The following is an 18,922-nucleotide window of genomic DNA, read 5'->3' as shown; positions in this document are numbered from 1 at the left end:
AAGTATTTTTTGAAGGTGTGGGCAAGTAGCTATGAACAAGTTTATCGCTCAAAGTAGGCGCACGTTTAAAGCTGAATATAGAGGGTTCCAAAAACGCATTACCTAGAGAGGCATCACATTGTAGTAAATTCCAGTTTTTCTTGATAATATTTTTAATGTGACGTGATTCTGTACTGAATCTAGTGGAAAAGAACACCCTTTCAGATCTCTGTCCTGCAGTCTTATTTGTTAAAAGGGACTGCCGTTCTAGACTTCTTAGATAGATAGATAGATACTTTATTGATCCCAGAGGGAAATTCAAGGCATCCAGCAGCTTACACATTAGACAAGACCAGTGTTGCCACAGTTACTTTGAAAAAGTAATCCAATTACTGATTACTCCTTGAAAAAGTAACTTAGTTACTTTACTGATTACTCAATTGTAAAAGTAACTAAGTTAGATTACTAGTTACTTTTTTAGTTACTTTTCCCAGCTGCCGACAACAACCCTCTGCCACCTCAACTTGACAATGATACCTGTTTTGCCAAAACTTACTTTATAGTCACCCTTTCTTGACTTCAATGAAAATAAATACTTGTTTTATAAAAAGTAAAATAAAGACCTCTTTCTTGACCTCATATTTAACTGTTGACAGCACTGTAACAGTAAAACTTGCAATTTCGAACCTACATTGTTTATAAATGTAACTATTAAATTCATTCTAGCATTTTTCTAACATTTAAATTCTCTCTAAATATTTTACTTGTCGAAATTAATATTATTTTAAGTAGTATTAGTAGTTGTAGTAAAAAAAGGCTTCAAAACTGGACCTTTAATCTAGGGGTGTTGTGAGGGGGGCACATCCCTCCCCCACGCCCCCATTCCATCTGGATTCGCCCCTACTTTGGCGTTTGAGCACAAAGAATGGATAACATTTATTTATGCAGAAAACAGGACCAGATTTACAGGTAAGAAAGTTTTATTGTGTTTTCACATCATGTGGTCCTCAGAAAGAGAGTTTAGGTGCATTTGAGTGGAAAATAGTGTTAGTTGTTGACGCGTCGCGGAGGATCAGCTGTTTTAACGTGCAGATATGGAGCGGCTCAGCTCAGCTCTAAATAAAGGAGGAAAAAAAGTATAAAAATGTCTTTGTAAAGCTCAGTGCAGGTGTGCTGATCACCGTGCTTTAAGAGGAGACGACGAGTCGAGCAGCTGCAAAAAACCGTGGATGAAAAGCTCACAGCTCACTGAAAGTGGGCAGTTCAGTCGAACCCCGACCTCCTGCCCACAGACCAAGTTTAATGCTGCTATCGACCCACAATGAAAAATAATAGTAACGCACAGTGACATGGAGAAGTAACTTTAATCTGATTACTGATTTGGAAAGATTAACGCGTTAGATTACTCGTTACTAAAAAAAAGTGGTCAGATTAGAGTAACGCGTTACTAAGTAACCATCTCCTTTGTTTTGGCAATGTTCAGCTGCAGGTGGTTTGATTTGCACCACTCCACAAAGTCCTGTATCAGGTCCCTGTACTCTCTTTCCTGTCCCTCTCACACACATCCCACAACAGCAGTGTCGTCTGAAAACTTCTGCATGTGGCACGACTCCGAGTTGCAATTTAAGTCTGATGTGTACAGAGTGAACAGAACTGAAGAGAGCACAGTTCCTTGTGGTGCTCCAGTGCTGCTGATCACTTTGTTCGAGGTGCAGTTACTGAGTCTGACGTATTGTGGTCTTCCAGTTAGATAATCAGTGATCCAGGTGACCAGATGAGTGTCCACCTCCATCTCCATGAGCTTGTCTCTCAGTAGCAGGGGCTGGATGGTGTTGAAGGCACTGGAGAAGTCAAAAAACATGACCCTCACAGCGCTGTTACCCCTGTCCAGATGAGAGTGGGTCCTGTGAAGGAGGTAGAGGATGGCATCCTCCACTCCCACCTTCTCCCTGTATGCAAACTGCAGTGGGTCCTCAGCATGTCTGACCTGAGGTCTGAGGACGCTCAGCAGCAGTCGCTCCATGGTCTTCATCACGTGGGATGTCAAAGCGACTGGCCTGTAGTCATTCAGCTCCTTCGGGTGTGCCTTCTTAGGACCTGGAATGACACAGGATGTCTTCCATGTGACTGGGGCCTTTCTGAGACGCAGGCTCAGGTTGAAAACATGCTGGAGGGGTTCCCCCAGTTGGTTGGCGCAGGCCTTAAGCATTCTGGGACACACTTTATCCGGGCCTGCTGCCTTCCTGGGGTGGAGTCTCCTTAGCTCTCTCCTGACCTGGTCTGCCATGAAGGAGGGAGGACGGTGAGAGTGGGTGCTTGTTCCGGCTGACTGTGACGATGATGATGATGATGGTGGTGAGGATGGTGAGGGTGAGGACGATGGCTGATCCACTGTGGGTTTTGGTGCTGACGGTGATGATGATGATGGTGAGGGCTGATCTGCTGGGGGTTGTAGAAGAAGTTTTAGGTCAATATTTGAACTGTGATGAACTATCAAGTGTCCTGATTCGAACTGTATGTCCTCTGGTTGAACTAGCAGGTGTTCAACCCAAAAAAAGGGCTCTATTAGTCATTCAGTCTGTCAGGGGCTTTCCAAGGCCTTTTAGGTGCTTTCCCGCAGGCCACGTGCAGGGGCCTCAGGCCAGCTGCACGTGTGGCTGAGGCCACGTGCGGAGGGGGCCTCAGGCCAGCTGCACCTGTGGCTGAAGGTCTTTTAAAAAAATCAGTTGTAAATCCTTCACGTTTTAATGGGAGCGTTTGTCACATTGAAATAATGGCCTAACACCTGCTTAAGGTTCACTAGAGGACGCTTCCAATAGAAAACCATGTCTTGGGAATGAAATAAATAAAAAAGTCGAAGGAGGAGCGATGCCCGCGGGTCTCCAATAAATAGATGAGCGCGGTTGTCATATTCAGTCTCTCTAGAGGACTCAGTTTGTCTAAGCTCTGTGTCGAAGGCTTAAATAAACTTAAAAACTCTGTGCATTTTATCTTGCTTAAGGCTGAATTATTCTAAAGTGTTGTGTCCTTCTCTAGCATATCACTTGCAATTAGTTTGTGTTATCTAAAAGACGACATCCTGAGAAGACCAAAAAGACGAGCCGCGACAGAACTTGGCGAGCCAGCTTCAGGAGGGTCCAGGGGCATTCCGGCAGCCTGGGGCAGTCCAGCTCATCCCTCCAGACCGTAAATAACAGTGATCACGACTAAAAGGTAAGCAGAAACCTTTTATAATTTCTGCACGATCTGGAGGAGTGAGTCGGGATTTCCGCCCAAGTTGACAGGTGATATTTTTTTAATTGCCTCTTACCCAAAAGAACCTGGACTAAGAAAATTGATAAGAGACTAAAAAAGATAAGATTGAAAATTATCAGGCCTTGTAGATAAAATGCTCAGAAGGTGTGTGTGTTCCCGGGAAAAAGAATGTCTGTGTGAGTGAAAGGTCAGGAATGTTCATGAACTCTGGTGCGGAAAGAGTGCGTGAAGAACTAACCTGGATGCTTGGAGAATAATTGGTGTTGAAATTCGTTACTAACGTGCCGGCTGATAGCATGCGCTGTAGGGGTTAATTTAGGGGAGTATACTGACAAATAGATACAAGGTAATACAAGGTTGTTTAAAGAGTTTAACAGAGACTGAAGTGAAATAAGTGAGAAAAAGAGTTTAACAGAGAATACGTGCAGAGGAAGCACAAGATAAGCGCCTGAGGGGGCGCAGTAGAAATACCGTACGTGATAAAGAGATTTAAAAGTGCAAAGTGGCACAGCTGACAGTAAGTAAAAGAGCTCAATAAAGGACGTCATTTTTTAAGAAAAGAGAAAAACTATAAAAAAATAATAAAATAAATAGAGAGTTAGTGCAGAATACATGAGAATTAATGAAGCAGAAAATAGTGCAGTAAGGCACCAGATACACGCTTGTGGGGCGTGGGAGAAGAATAAGTAATTAAGTACACAGTAATATGAGTTTTTTATAAGACAAGAAAAAGAGTATTTTCAGTGCAAAGGCACATTAAGCTCACGAGGAGCTCAGTAAGTGAAAAAAAAAGGTAGAAGAAAGTGCAGAAAGGCACAGGATACGCACGCGAGGTGCGGTAAGGCGTAGAAATAAATGAAATATTGTATGCTCAGAAAGGAGCTTGTGAAAATAATATAGTAAGCACAGGATACGCACGCGAGGCGCGGTAAGGCGTAGAAATAAATGAAATATTGTATGCTCAGAAAGGAGCTGGTGAAAAATAATATATTAAGCACAGGATACGCACGCGAGGCGCGGTAAGGCGTAGAAGTAAATGAAATATTGTACGCTCAAAGAGGGCTTGTAAAAAAAGTAATATATGAAGTTGCTGACAGCGCCGGAGAAGCTGTCTAACGTGAAGAAGAGATACATGCTTAAACAGAACACATTGGTGTTAAGTGAATAAAAAGGTTGTTTAAAGCCGCGGAGTGAAAAGTGGCAGAAGTCTAGATAGAGATATATAGAAAGTTGTTTTTAATAATTTTTGTGTATAAAGCTGTTGAAAATTGTGTGTGGGAGAGTGGAGAGTAAGCGGGGAGGTGCAAGCAAAGCTGTGAGGGCTTGCAAGCTGGCTGACATACAAGATTAATGTGAAAGAGTACGAGGGGGAGGTATTTAGACCCAACAGGAGGACTTGGGAGGTGCATGACAGGCAGAGAGGAAAGTGTGAAACAGAGACAGTGAAGAAAAAGACAGGAGAAGAGTGCTATGTAAATACAGAGAAGGTAGATATTATTTCAAAGAGAGAAAACTAATAAACAAATATAGCAGAAAAAGACTAGAAGCAGAAAGTAAAAAAAATTAGAAGGAAAATAGAAAGTCGGGAGCAAAGACATTAGGAAGTGTTAGGGTTGTAAGAGGATTAAATAAATAAAATTGGTTATAAATCAAAAGAGATAAAGATTAGATTATAGTGAAAAAGCTGACAGACTGATCAATGCTTGGGACAGTCATTGATGGGAGACTTAAGTGATGATGAAATAATACTCCCAGAACATTACTTGACTGACGGAGACATCGAAACCCAGGGAATCAGGACACATTTTTGGCTGGAAAGGACCTATTTTGACAGTGTAGGAGCAGAACATTGGCAGGACGAACAAGAGATCAATCAGAAATTATGGCAGATTACTAAGGTAATCAATCTGAAACAAAAGAAAGAACAATTCCCTCTAATTAATTGGGAGCTGCTGATAAGACATCTGTGGCATCAGGGTTTAACCCCGTGGCTGGAGCTGCTTTGTGCTGACCCTAATAAAGAACTTAGCATACCATTAAATCATTTAGTAACACTACCAACCGATCCAGGTGAAGAACTGTTTCCTAGGTTGACTCTGACTGTGGTCCCAAGGAAGGTTCGGTGGGAAACAGGTAAATTTTCATATTTAGTTAAAGAAAAAGAAGACGGGCATAGCAGTTGGAAATTTAATCCTTTTAAGGGTTTAAAATACAAAACAGGTGTTACAGCCAGCAAGTTATTGGTCTGGATCAGGACAGCCCCTGAGGGACTACCAGAACACCATAGAAACACCTCACATAGCGTTTGTCAGGGTTACATGGGTAACTCTCAAGGTCAAGGTCGGGAAAGTACCCCGCTAGACTTAGTACTAAGAAAATATCCAGGAAAACGCACTAAGGCCAACCAATGTATGAGAAAGTGGCACAAAAGGTCACATGGGGGCAGGCAATGGCCTTTGGAGGGATCATTTGATCCGGTGATGTGTGAAGCAGTTGCGGTAGAAATACAGAAAAAAGAAATTAAAGATCAGCAGAAGAACGTAAAAAACAACAAAAAACGCACTGAAGAAAAAGAAGTTTTGGCCTTGTTCAAGCAGGAAGCACAGAGGCTACAGCAGAAAAGAGAAAAAATGACAGAGGAAAGATCCAAAGAGACTAAAGCCAGTGCACCGAGCTGGGAATCAGAGCCACCCCCATATAAACGTCAGACAGCTGGACAATTTGTATTAGGAACTCGTGAAGAGGACCAAGGCATGGATGTGGAGGGCAAATTCACACTGACACTAAAAAGCTCGAGAGCCACAAGGAGACAGGTCCTCAGTCTGTCAAATGGATCATACAAGGTCTCCAAGTCCGAAAGTAAGTGGTCGCTCACCACGACCAGCAGGGGGGGCCACAAATAACAGTGACACGGAGGCAGACGAGGATAAAGAGAGAGACCTGAAGGCTCCGCCTGCACATCGAGGTCCACTGAAAACCGTCCCCTCCCACCATAAGTCAGCCGACTGGACCTTTACAGGCTATAGAGGCTCCGAAGAGTGGCACAAGAGCTTCTGTGACACACTGGATCTGGCCAGAAGAGATAATGAAGAACTAGCTGAGCAGCTTCGGCTAGCGAAGGAAAGAATACAAAGACATAGGGACGCCGAGGAAAGAAGAATATTACAACAATCGACGCCCAATCAAGGGAATCACATTATAGAGCCACCCACCCGAAAAATTTCTGGTGAGATCATCATTGAGACTGCAAAAGAGGCCCGACTCAGGCAAAGACAACAATGTGTAGCCAAAGACATAGCGGCTTTAGAACAGAATATAACCGACTGGATGGACTGCCTGGAACCAGTCAGTCGCACTCGATCTGGAAGACAGTATGGAGTCCGCACAGAAGAAGAGGAGGACGAAGACCTCATATGCCCATTGGTGGTTAGAAATGGTCATCATGTGTATACCCCATGGAGCTGGACAGACATGGTGGGGCTGGCCAACAGACTGCCAGACATCACCCAAGGAGCTGGGAGATGGATAACTGCCTTAGAAGAAGGCACTGCAGGGGTAACCTTGTCTTTAGGTGACATAAAAGCCTTGCTAATGCATGTCATGGGAAAACATGACACTGAAGAATTGGCAGGAAAGGTTGGACTAACACAAATGATGGGCACTAATCAACATGATGAAGTCCCCTTTAATCGCTATAGAAACTCCATGTGGGAAGGACTGAGAAGAAAGTACCCTGAGGTCTTGGATCCCTCTAAATTGGATGATGAGGAGTGGACACCTGAAGAGTGCCCAAAGAAGTTCCTGCATCGATTCCAGAAGAGATGGGCGGAGGAAACAGGAAATGCATGGAACCATTCTCCAGCAACTGAAATCCTGTTTAAAATAACTGTAAAAAAGGCTCTACCAGATGAGGTTCAGAAAGCCCTAGATGGAGTCGTGGGACTATCGAAAATGAATTGGGCTTTATACTCTGAGCATATTTGTCACCATCTTGAAATCTACAAGAAAGAAAAACAAAAAGAAGAAGATGCAGCAAAATCCCTGACGAAAAAATTGGTGCAGATGCAGTTGGGAGAGCTAGCCAAAGTCAAGAAAGAAAAAACAAAGACCCAGGCACCAATGATGACCCCTGTTCCTTCTGAGTCGGCAAGCACAGGCCCTACGGCAAACACTGCTGCCACCATACAGGCACCTGTGGTAACAGCCACACAGAGCCCCCAAGGAGCAGCAGGAAGCACTCCTACAGGAGAAGTCTCAGCACCAGTGGAGCATCACTATCACTACCATAGCACTGGCACACCCGGAAATGGACCCACCTACAGTCATGGGTGGAGAGGAGAGTCACGGAACTTTCAAGGTCAAAGAGGAGGGTGGCGAAGAGGATCTCGCCAACCTTCATTTGGAAGCAGATTCCAAAACTCAGCTCCCAGGAACAGTCAAGCGGGACCGCCTATGGGACCAACACCCCCAATAGGGGATCAACCCTCTAATGAGTGTTGGAGCTGTGGACAACCTGGACATCGAATGAGAAATTGTCCGGCCCGACCTTGGGTTGGACCCTCTGCCTATTGGCAATAGGGAGGCCTAGAGAAGACAGAGGGGGAAACGGTGGCATTGGCTATTTCGATGATACCTAAGGAAGAGCCAACCGTCACTGTTAATATACAAAACAGAGATTTCCCTTTCATGGTGGATACAGGGGCAACATACTCTTGCATAGGGAAAATGGGCGCTCATCTCCCCCTCTCTGGGTCTGTAATTAAGACCATCGGCTTCTCTGGGAAGACTCAAATAATACCGTTTACACGCCCACTTCCTGTAACGATTGCAGGAAAAACAATTGAAGCACCCCTGTTATACTCACAAAATACACCTGTGAATTTGCTGGGAAGAGACATTTTATGTAAGCTACAAACCCAGATAGTGTGTACCCATCAAGGACTGCAAATACACTTTCCTGACGAAGCACTCGCCAACATTATGGTGCTTATGGACATGGAAAACAAGGTCCGACCTGTGCAACCCATGGTATACTGGCTGAAGTTACAACCAGAAAATTCAAATCTTCAACTGGAATGGGAAAAATGGAAGCCCTGGGCAGAACAACACTATGAAGCAGTATGTACACCTAGTTTACCTTTACATGTCACCCTGATGTTCGATGCCAAACAAGAACAAACTGACTATGCATGCTGCTGGGATGTATTGATGAATCAACGGCTGTTTCACATAACCACCACAGAAATTTATTTAGGCCCCCAAGGGGCCGCAGCTTCTGTCAAGCTAACTTCAGCTGAACAACAATGGTATCAAGTGCCGAATGCCACGCCTCATGTGACCCTTTTAGTCTCAGAAAAGTATGAATCCCATGACCTAGGTCCAATGGTAAAGACAGCCTCAGAAGTTGAAGAATGGCAAAACATGGAAAGTCCACAAGTACATCTGTCAAAAGACCAGCAGTTTATACGAATTAATTTAAAAGTAAATGATGAGGCTATAGCTCAAAAAGTGGAGCTCAATCCTAGATCAGAGGGACAGATGGTGTTATCGGCCCAACAAGAGAAATTGTTAGAGCAAATACCACCAGTGGTGTGGTCCAAAAGCAAAACGGATGTAGGACTAGTAAAAACAGCCTTACCAGTAAAAATAAAAGTAAAACCGGGAGCAAAACTGCCTCACCAAAGGCAGTATCCATTAAAACCTCAGGCTATTGAAGGCATAAAACCAGTAATTAAGGGACTAATGGCAGCTGGAGTTTTAATAAAAACTGCAAGCCCATGCAATACTCCTATCTACCCTATCCCTAAAAACAATACCAAAGAGTATCGGCTGGTACATGATCTGCGTCCTATCAATGCAATAATAGAAATGGATGCACCTATAGTACCTGATCCGCATACTATACTATCAAGCATCCCTGCTGGAGCAAAATGGTACACAGTAATCGATCTGTGTTCAGCCTATTTCAGTGTGCCTGTGCACCCAGACTCACAACATTTGTTTGCATTCACATTTCTGGGACAACAGCTAACGTATACACGGCTACCTCAGGGACTGAACCTGTCCCCAGCCATCTTTAACAAAGTCCTGGCAGAAGATTTACAACACCTTGACATACCCAGTACATTGGTGCAATATATGGATGATCTCCTTATTGCATCAGAGACTCAAGAACAGTGTGAAAAAGATTCATTAATTGTATTGCATGCATTGGCAGATGGAGGTCATAAAGTAAGTAAGGACAAATTGCAGTTCTGCAAACAACAAGTAGAATACTTGGGAAGACAGTTGTGTGGGACCACGCGATGTATAGCCCCAAGCCAAGTGGAGGCTATAATCAAGGCTCCCAAACCCCAAACAGTGGGACAGATGCTTTCATTCCTTGGGATGGCAGGGTACAGTCGGCCGTGGATTTGTGATTATGCTATAAAAACTGCACCTTTGCGTGCCATGATTAGAGCAGTGGGGCAAACAAGCAATGCAGCTCTCCTCGTCTGGACAGATGAGGCAACGGGAGCTTTTGAGGCCCTAAAAACAGACATGCAATCTGCTCCCGCGTTAGGTAACCCAGATTATGGGAAACCTTTCCATTTGTATGTTACTGAAAAAGCTGGTTATGCTTGTGCTGTACTAATGCAGGAAACAAATGAAGGAAAACAACCATTGGCCTATTATAGTACAAAGCTTGACAACATTGAAACAGGATTGCCACCATGCTATCAGGGTCTAGCAGCAGCTGCCTTTGCATTTCAAAAAGCATCATCCATAATCATGGGACATGCAGTAACGTTGTACACGTCGCATCAGTTACATGCCCTGCTAACCAGTCAACGTTTTGTCTTAACACAAGCTAGACGCACTGGATATGAAGTTGTGTTGTCCGCTCCAGAAATAACAATACAACGTTGTCACACGGTGAATCCCGCCACCAAATTGACCACACCGTTAGATGGTACTCCACATAACTGTGTGGCAGAGACAGAGAAATTTTTGAGAGCCAGAGAACATTTGTATAATCACGCCATAGATGCAGATCTAACCCTGTTCGAGGATGGCTCATGCTTTCGGGATGCCGCGGGATTGCATGCGGGTATGGGGATTGTTAAACTAAACACGGATGGCGAGACCTTTGAATTACTGGAGTCCCAAGGAATTGATCAGCCTTGTTCAGCCCAACTGGCAGAAATCAAAGCCTTAACTATGGCTTGCCAGATAGCTAAAGATCAACGTGTTAATATCTACACAGACTCAGCCTACGCTTATGGCGTATGTCATGTACATGCAAACATTTGGAAACAAAGGGGATTCCTGAGAGCAGATGGCACCCCTGTCACTCATGGAGAAGCGATTTCCCAACTGTTACAAGCTCTCCAATTACCGTCTGAGGTAGCCATCATTAAATGTGCAGGTCATCAAAAGAATAATAACATCATAGCTCAAGGTAACAATCTAGCAGATGACGCAGCTCGCAAAGGAGCACAAGGAGAAAATATGTTTCCCCTGCTAACCATCCAAGATTGTGCCCCACTGGTTTCACTTGACGCACTGATAGTGGCTCAAAGTAGGGCCAGTGGAGAAGAAAAACGAATGTGGGTTAAACGAGGCGCTATTGAGACACGCAGTCAGGGGCCAGCGGACAAGCTGTGGCGCAGTAGTCATGGACATTTTGTGTTACCCACCAATTTATTACGACATGCAATCATTTGGGCCCACGGACCTGATCATTGTTCGCGAGTCCAAATTATGAACAAACTAAAAGCTGTCTGGTGGTCACCATATATGGCAGCAACAGTGGACCGTTTGTTGAATGAGTGTGAGGTATGTGCACAGTACAATGTCCGGAAATCATTCACAGCCCCTTTAGCCCACATTCCGGTCCCTGATGGGCCATTCAGACATCTTATGATGGATTTCATAGACATGGGAGCTGAAAATCGAGTTAAACGAATGAGATATGTTTTGGTAGTGATATGCAGATTCAGCCGATGGATTGAGGCAGTAGCCTCTGCAAATCAAGACCATAAAACGGTAGCCAAATTCTTGTGCCGAGATGTCTTTCCAAGATTTGGCATTCCAGATACTATCTCATCTGACAACGGTAGGGCTTTTGTAGCCAAGGTTACACAAGAAACATTCAAACAATTGGGTATCAAACAGAAGTTTGGGTGTGTTTATCACCCCCAATCAAATGGGGCGGTGGAACGGGCTAATGGCATTTTAAAGAACAAACTAGCAAAAATCATAGCAGACAGCAATGGCAAACTAACCTGGCTGGATGTGTTGCCGCTTGCTTTATTGTCAATGCGCTCACAAACTAACCGACTAACCCATTTGACACCATTTGAAGCTCTTACAGGTCGGCCGATGCCTATTCCATACCTGAGAGGACCCTACGAAGGACCGTCGCTGGAGCAGCTACAAGACGAATGGCATAATTATCTGAGACAGTTAACCCAAATACACAAAACTATCTTTTTGCAGGTCAAAGGTGCTACAGAAGACAGAGAAGCAGAGATTCCACTTGAAAATCAGAGCATCCAGCCTGGTGATCTGGTTTACGTCAAGGTGTTCAAAAAGAAGTGGGACAGGCCCCGCCGAGAAGGTCCTTTCAAAGTTATTCTTGCCTCACGTACAGCAGTCAAAGTAGACGGTAAGGACACTTGGTTTCATTTAAACCACTGCTGTAGGGTTGGTGGCCCAGCGCCCCTGCGGCCTCGGCAAGCTCGTCTTGGCAGAGCCGCCGGGCCAAGGGGGGAAGCAGGAGAAGCCAGAGACCCTACAGCAGCACCGAGGGACGGCCACGCCTCCCTGCAGCCAGAAGAAGCACTGAGGGAAGGCCACGCCTCCCTGCGGCCAGGCGAACACTGGCCAAGGCGCTCACAGAGACTGATTGAACAAAGACGACGCACAGCTTCAGAGAGTAGTGGATCCCTGCCAGATAGAGCAGCGACAGACTCAGATGCAGACTCAGAGACAACTGGAGACGCAGGCCAACAGACAGACAGAAATACAGACCGACAGATAGACAGGCCACAGGAGACATCAGACTCGGACAGCAACTCAGTAGATTTACCGACAGAAGAACCGCAGGAAGTACAACCCAGACAAAGCACAGATACACCACACATCCCTAGTGACAGCTCATCTAGTGACGGCTCACTTAGTAGCACATCTAGTAGCACATCTCAACAGTCATCAGAGCAATGATTAAGGAATTATTCAAGGGATTGACAATACTACTGGTGGTCAGTATGGGAGAAAATAGACATCCAAAACATACAACGGACTGTGCCGTGGCCATGGCCGCAATAGCAGCTAAACAAGGCATTCTAAACACAGGAAAAACATATAATTTGGTATACATTAAATCAAAAGCCTACAAGAACATAGGAATACAGGGAAAGCTGGGGGATTACATATTAGGCGAAGCCATTAGCATCAAATGTGAAGAGGAGGGAACACTCAACATAGAGGTAATTTGTGATAAAAGAGGATGCAGGGAAACCAAGCAAGACGTAACTGTTACAGTACATGAAGCCACAAAATGGGTAAAAATCAAACCAAGGAAAAAGAGGACAATTAGAAGCCTAGAAACAAGCAGTCACTTAGGGAGATGGGATCCCAGTACAGACCTAGCCCGCACACAAGGGTTGAAGACCAATTTATTTTACCAATGGTTGAAATTTTCGGCTAGGCAGATCAGTGAAAAGCCTTGCATAGCCTGTCACCGGAAAGGTGTGATACCTCAGGCTAAACCCCTACCTGATATCAACAACTGTTATAGGAGCCCCCAACATAACCCAGACCAAGCAGAATGCTATACACAATGTGTTATGAAAATGGCAGTAGGTGATGAAAAATATGCTGCCGACAGTAAACTTTGTCCAGTGCCCCTAAGTACAGAAGGAACCGTTCCACCTATGATTAAAATAGAGAAAGGGATGATACACCCATTCTGTATAGCTAAAGGCTTAGTAGCACAATACATAAGCGATTGGCAGGTAGGGACGACCCAGCCAAAACACCACATACAGTGTATGCAAAAGCAGCAAGAATACAAACCGGCCAAAACAGCATGGAACATTACCGTCTGTCACACCCTGCCAGCAGCAGGCATACAGTGTGAACAAATACTACCGGCCACAGGGGGGTCTGTAATTGGACTGAATCTCACCCATGCTTCATGGGTATCTACTCCAAATTTAGCTAAGGGAACGGTACCCTTAGCTGACATCTTTTGGATATGCGGACAAAAATGAAACTCCTGTCATCGCTGTCCCCGAATTGGAAAGGCCTTTGTGCTCCTGTGATGCTCACAGGAGCAATAACAGTAATTGAAATGCCAAATTCAATACAACCCATGCCACAGAAACTTCGTAAGAAAAGAGGAATAATGACGTTTAAAACAGACTACAACATCACAGTAAGAAACGGGATACCAGAAGGGATACCCCGACAGTTAGAAGCCATAGACAGTAGCAGAGTTAAAGCAGATGAAGATGCGGATAAATGGGGATGGGCATTGGCTCTGTTTGGGGTTACTCCAAAAATCCGTTCTAGGTTCCAGGAGGTGCAGTGGATTAATTACTTGTGGTATAATCAGCAAAGATACCTGAACTGGACATTGGCAGCAGTAGGAGCCTTAACCGAACAACTGCACGCCACCTCGCTAATGACAATGCAAAATAGATTAGCTATCGAGATGATGATGGCTGATGAACAAGGAGTTTGTATTATGATCAAAGCCACCGAATGTTGCACAGCTATTCCCATGCGTACAGGGGAAGACGGAAATTTGACAGAGCTCTTAATCACACTTGAAGAGATGCAACAGGAACTGTTAAGTAACTCCATAGGAGGGAGAAATGAAACTGACGATTCTGGATACATTGTAGGGAATGGAATGAATATTGGCCCACTGTTTTCACTGTTTGGGACTCTAAGGAGAGGGTGGATATCATGGAAAGACTGGTTATACCAGATAGGTGTAATCTTGGCACTAACAGGGGTGGCGGTCTTGCTGGTAATATGTTGTGGTATTCCCTTGATAAAATTTCTGGTCAATAAATTGATTTCATCCACAGTAGGACAGCTCCCACTGTTAGCCATCCGAGCCCTAGAAGAAAGCACAAACGAAACAGACAGACAGAGAACCAGAATATATGGAAATGGATGAAATACCAATTATCCTCCCCGACAGCCCCCAGCTCCCTAATATTGTGGCGTACACCCCAGATAGGGAGGACTGGGATGGACCGTGCTTGGTGATATTGTAGACGAGGAAGAAGACATGCACGCACATTTACATTCACACACATGCACCCACAAAAATGAGGGATAGGATAGACAATATCTGAAAGAATGACATGGAGCTGTAATAATGAACGTATATGTATATTACTAGGACACAGGAGTATGGCTGAGAGACCAGACTCCCCTGATCAGGGACCTATGCCTGATCTGCCTCTATCAAGTCTGATTGGACTCTCAGAACTGTTTGGAGAAGAGGATATGCAGGAGGGATGGTCGAGACATGATTGGTCGCCACAGCCGCCTTCCATCCAGCAGCTAAACCAGTTGGCAACAGAAGGATCTTCATCGTTCCAGCACCTGGCGATGACGGCTTCACAGAATCTGCCTGCAGCAAGAGTCGGCCCGAGGACTCCACCATCACCTGAAGGACCCTTTGGACTCAGGAACACACCCCTTCCGCAGATGCCATGGAGACAGTCACATGTGCCAGTGGCAACGATACCCTCCAGGGGAGGCAGCCAAGGTCGGCCATATGCAGCAACTGCCCGAGTGCATCCTAGACCCAATTCACTGCTAGGACCTGTCCCCAGCTTTCCACCCCCAAGGCAGGAGAGATATTCTGATCAGCCCAGTACCTCTGGAGGAGGATCAGCAGGGGTAGACCTTAGCCGAACTCACCCACCAGGACAGAGGGGAGCTTTGTACAGGCTGCTAAATGCCCAGAGTGTCCCACCCACTTGCCTGTGCGACATCAACAATACTCCCCCCACACACGAAATGCCTTCCCCCTTGTACTTCCTGTCCCCTGGACTGCACAACCTTAATCTGGTCATGGTCACCCCACAGGACATGGCAATCTTGGTTCGAGAGCTTCGTCTTCCACAAGAGTCTGTTCCAAAAACCTTGGAGCAGCTCCTGCCCCTCACAAATCACATTCCCCATGAGCTATTTGAGGAAATCATGCCACAACTAAGTCAGACAGCTGCATACCTGTTCAGGATACACCGTGACAATGCCAACATCTCTTGTGCTCAGGAGGGCCTCCATACTCAACTGTGTGGTCTTCAGTCTAGTATGGACATGCTAGCCTGCATGATGGAGCATATGGAAAGGGAACAGCTAGGGCTGGCCACCACCACCCTGAATGTGGGCAAGAATTCTCTGGGGGCCCTGTACAACCTGGCCAAGCAGCACAAGGAGCTGGAAAGATCCATCAGAGAACTGCACGACTGTCTGAAAGCCAGAATTCCTGATCCTTCCCCCACTACCCCTGAAAGGCCAACCTCCCCATGTTCCCCAACTTCTCCCAAAACTTCAGATGCTGAGTAAATGCTGAGGAGCGCGGACTGACGTAATGGCACTGAACACGGACTATGATCTTGGTTCTTGAGTTTGAATTGCGGACTGGTTTCAGAAATCTGAGTGTAAATAAAAACAAAGAAGGATATATGTTAGTAACGAAAGTTGGGTAAATGTCTGTCCTTACCATCATCTGCGTAACACAGATAAAGCTAAATGCATACACATAGATATCACATTGCAAAGTTATAAAAAGGGGACCCTTACACGGCGTGTTTGTAGATTTAGTAGTAAAGATGCACCATAGGGACCCCTTTTTTTTTCTTAAATTATAGCATGCCTCAAGAGACATGCATTGCCTAAATTTGGTGTTTGGCCAAAACGGGCATTAGAAAACAAGCTGAAAAAGAAGAAAAACAAAGTGGAGAATGTTGAGAAATGGCCTATAATGAAAACCATTATATGATTGACTAAGGCAAATGACTTAAGGACGGACATGAAGGGAAACCATTTATTGTGTTTATCATTTAACTAGACATAGCTGCACTAACCTTAGAATAGTTTCTTGATTGGTTGACTAAATAGTGGTAACATAGGGGTTATTTGATGCATTTAAATAATAAATGTGTGACGCTTTAACAAAATAATATGTAGAACCAAGTATAATGGGTTGGAGCCTCTGGTTGAGTGAGTCAATAGATGCCAGAAGATAATTGGCTGCACTGATGTCAATGTAAAGCCTTTACTTTGCCATGATTAAGAAGTTGCTGTAACTTGTTTTATGTGGCCATTTTACGTGCCTTGAATTACACCAAAACTCATTGTTTGAATGTCACCTTGCGTTGATATAATCCGGCTAATTGCTCACCTTGTGCCTTAGTATGTAGGTTCACCTGCACTGCAATATATTTACCGTGTGAAGTATCACTGATATTCATATCCGCACCAGAGTTATCAGTAAGTCGAGTGATGTGTTTTTCTTTTTTATTGCAATGCACAAATGAGGATGTCTTGTCAGTAAACAACCCAAGAGTATAGTTGATGTAATGGGACTCTTTCGAGTCCCAGAGGAGGGACTGTAGAAGAAGTTTTAGGTCCATATTTGAACTGTGATGAACTATCAAGTGTCCTGATTCGAACTGTATGTCCTCTGGTTGAACTAGCAGGTGTTCAACCCAAAAAAAAGGGCTCTATTAGTCATTCAGTCTGTCAGGGGCTTTCCAAGGCCTTTTAGGTGCTTTCCCGCAGGCCACGTGCTGGGGCCTCAGGCCAGCTGCACGTGTGGCTGAGGCCACGTGCGGAGGGGGCCTCAGGCCAGCTGCACCTGTGGCTGAAGGTCTTTTAAAAAAATCAGTTGTAAATCCTTAACGTTTTAATGGGAGCGTTTGTCACATTGAAATAATGGCCTAACACCTGCTTAGGGTTCACTAGAGGACGCTTCCAATAGAAAACCATGTCTTGGGAATGAAATAAATAAAAAAGTCGAAGGAGGAGCGATGCCCGCGGGTCTCCAATAAATAGATGAGCGCGGTTGTCATATTCAGTCTCTCTAGAGGACTCAGTTTGTCTAAGCTCTGTGTCGAAGGCTTAAATAAACTTAAAAACTCTGTGCATTTTATCTTGCTTAAGGCTGAATTATTCTAAAGTGTTGTGTCCTTCTCTAGCATATCACTTGCAATTAGTTTGTGTTATCTAAAAGACGACATCCTGAGAAGACCAAAAAGACGAGCCGCGACAGGGTTTTGACTTGCTCTATTTTTAGCACTTTTAAGGACTCTCTTTTTATAACCTCTTTGAATAAATCTATTTTCCATCTCAGCAGCTTTTTTATCAAAATCATTTATTTCATCCCAAACCCTTCTCAGTCACTGAAACTGGCCATAGGGTATGTTATCTTTAAGGTGTCTGGGATGGAAACTCTTAGCATGTAAAATAGTATTACGAGAAGTAGGCTTTCTATAAATGGTAGTATGTAAATAGCCTGCATCATCTCTAAATATCTCCAGATCCAGAAAACAAATCTTTTGCCTGTCAAATTCCAGAGACAATTTGATGTTGCTAACAGGTGAACAGCAGCGTGGCGTACGGCACACACTGGCCAGACGGAGTGTCTTTTTTTTGGACTGTGTTTAAAAAATGTGACAACATCTTGAATGGATGCTGTGAATTGAAAACCCACACTTTAAAGGAACCAAGTGTGGAAGGGCTGGAGGTTTGGACCAAACTCATATTACATGGATTATATGTGGCTTGACGTGGATCATATGCAGCGACACGAGCGATTCGAGACTGGACGGGGGCTCAAATGACAGGTCGGTCGGGGCTCACTAGGGGCTGATACCTGGCACATGTGAGGTACAGAGAGACACATAGAAGCTTCTTAGTAGATAGTTTAAAACGTGGATCATTCTTTGAATAACTGCTGACACACCCATGCGCGGCTCATTGTTCATGGCTTATTATTCAGTGTGATCGAGGCTTAATTCACAATTTGCAGAAGATTCACATTTTGGGGGTACACATCTCCTTCTCGCACAGTCACTCAGTTTATGAGAACCGTATACTCCAGACTGTGTGGGCTCTGAAAATACAGTGATTGTGTGTAAAGAAGGCTGTAATCTCTACATGGGTAAGGCTGTATTTTTGTTAAAAACTTGGAATTCAAGCTAAAAGTCTACACTACAAGTACACCTGTACAGAAGGAAAAAAAAAAAATTTCATGGCACAGTTCAAACACTTATGTACCTGAATGTACGCACGCTGATATGTAGATGCAAAACAAAAGCAATGATGAAAAATTGACCAAAGACATCCAAGGGCTGTCAGTTATACCAGTTTGGACACATACTACATTAATCAATAGTATCAGGCATTGACAGTTATATCTAAATCGTTTATTGCTTTATATACACAGCAGCGGTGGCCTGGATGGCCACCAGAGCTAGGCTTTCAAAAATTATATACATACACAAATCAGCTTATTTCAAGCTACCTGTAACTTCAACCACTCCTGCTCCTACTTTCCATCATGCATGTGATGATACGATGATTTCCTGCAAAAAGCCTAAACATGTCACCAAAGATAAGCTATAATATGGGCATGTTGTCTGACTTTAAAAGAAATTGTGGGTCTGTT

At 44.4% G+C, this 18,922-nt stretch overlaps 1 protein-coding gene across 2 annotated transcripts in view; it reads right to left on the bottom strand.

Annotated features, from left to right (window-relative positions):
* Positions 1–18,922, bottom strand: part of acad11 (acyl-CoA dehydrogenase family, member 11) — an 86,170-nt gene that overhangs the window by 32,424 nt on the left and 34,824 nt on the right. The gene's annotated exons all lie outside the window — the stretch shown is intronic.

This window comes from Thalassophryne amazonica, chromosome 1 (genome assembly GCF_902500255.1).
Source record: "Thalassophryne amazonica chromosome 1, fThaAma1.1, whole genome shotgun sequence".
Classification (NCBI taxonomy): Eukaryota; Metazoa; Chordata; class Actinopteri; order Batrachoidiformes; family Batrachoididae; genus Thalassophryne; species Thalassophryne amazonica.
Note: the sequence above shows the minus strand (reverse complement) of the source record. Positions and strands in the feature narration are given on the sequence as shown.